The sequence below is a fragment of the Ailuropoda melanoleuca genome, unplaced genomic scaffold (assembly GCF_002007445.2).
Source record: "Ailuropoda melanoleuca isolate Jingjing unplaced genomic scaffold, ASM200744v2 unplaced-scaffold7411, whole genome shotgun sequence".
Lineage (NCBI taxonomy): Eukaryota > Metazoa > Chordata > Mammalia > Carnivora > Ursidae > Ailuropoda > Ailuropoda melanoleuca.
The window spans coordinates 1-1,700 of NW_023249515.1; the positions used below are offsets into that span (position 1 = coordinate 1).

General features: G+C 60.8%; 1 pseudogene; it reads right to left on the reverse strand.

The window, feature by feature from the left end:
* Positions 1-464: 464 nt before the first annotated feature.
* LOC100465278 lies at positions 465-1,584 on the reverse strand (annotated as a pseudogene).
* Between the last annotated feature and the right edge of the window lie 116 nt (positions 1,585-1,700).

The following is a 1,700-nucleotide window of genomic DNA, read 5'->3' on the forward strand; positions in this document are numbered from 1 at the left end:
CCTGAAACGTGCTGAACAGTATCAGTTGTATATCCATTACACCACAATAGGAAAGTAGTGAGTCAGGAGGAAGGGGCCATCACGAGTCCCAGGAGGGCCCTGGAGCAGGGATCCTGTATCTTGGTTCTCGCTCTCACACTCTGCCCCTTGTTGGTGACCAAGCTCACAGCAGGCACTCAGTGAATGCTTTCTAACGCATAGTGCAGAGAGAGTCCACATGTGCAAACCCTCCAGTGGACACTGAGGGATCCCAACAGGACTGAAATGCACGGACCACAAAGAAAGGAACTTGTGCCCCAGGCAGGCCTCCTCTGCATGGAGGTGGCTAGGGGCCCTGGACATGCCTGAACGGGCAGTGCTGGACTCCACAGTCGAGGGGACAGAGGAAGGAACATGCTCTTATGGCTCCGCTCAGAGAGGCAACCCTGATGGAGACGGGGTGAGNTGGAGACGGGGCGAGCCCCTCATGCGCTCTGGATGTCCTGGTGATTCTTGGGCACTGCCCGAATCTCAGCATCTTCATGACCCGGGTGGGGGAAGGGCAGCCCAGTAGCCTCAGGTCCCACGTGGCCTCTGGGGCTTGGTGGGCTTGTGGTTCAGGTGGCTCTCGTCCGGCCACATGGCCTCCATCCCATTGGCCAGGTCGACCCCCATTGCCTGGTGACAGGCCAATATCAGTCAGTGAACCTCCACCACTGACCCCCCCTCGCAAAAACGCCCCCATATAGTAAAAGTTGCCCTGGACCCTGGGGACGTGGGCCTGTGACTGCAGCCGGTGCGCGTAGCTGAAGTTCTCATTGGCCACCCAGTAGAAACTGGGGTACAGGGTGACAAAGGGGGGACAGGATCTCCACACCCACGTGGTCGCGGAACTTCATGTCCACACCCGCGCACACCAGGTCGTCCACCTCAGAGAGGNTCTGCGCATACCAGGTCGTCCACCTCACAGAGGGAGCGCTGCTCACAGAAGCAGCTGATCATCGCCATGTGCTGCATGGACACATCCTGCCAGCGCGGGGCGCCGTGGACCTCGAGGACCACCACCCTCCGGCCTTCCCGGAGAGGCACACAGGCCCGGCAGCTGGTGGTTGGTGAAGGCGTACTAGGTGACCCTGTGTCCGCCATGAGGCACCGCGGACCTTGAGGATCACCACCCACTGGCCCTCATGGAGGGGCACACGGGTACGGCAGCTGGCTGATCGCTGAAGACGTACTAGGTGACCCTGTGTCCACCATAAGGACCACCGCCCTCTGGCCCTCACAGAGGGGCACACGGGGCAGAGCAGCCAGCTGGTCAGTGAAGACCTAGTAGGTGACCCTGTGTCCCACCATGAAGTGCTTCTTTGCTGTCTGCAGGAACAGCTCCAGGAAGACCACATAGCNGCACACCAGGTTGTCCACCTCACGGAGGAAGCGCTGCTCACAGAAGCAGCTGATCATCGCCATGTGCTGCATGGACACATCCTGCCAGCGCGGGGCGCCGTGGACCTCGAGGACCACCACCCTCCAGCCTTCCCGGAGAGGCACACAGGCCCAGCAGCTGGTGGTTGGTGAAGGCATACTAGGTGACCCTGTGTCCGCCATGAGGCACCGCGGACCTTGAGGACCACCACCCACTGGCCCTCATGAAGGGGCACACGGGTACGGCAGCTGGCTGATCGCTGAAGACGTACTAGGTGACCCTGTGTCCACCATAAGGA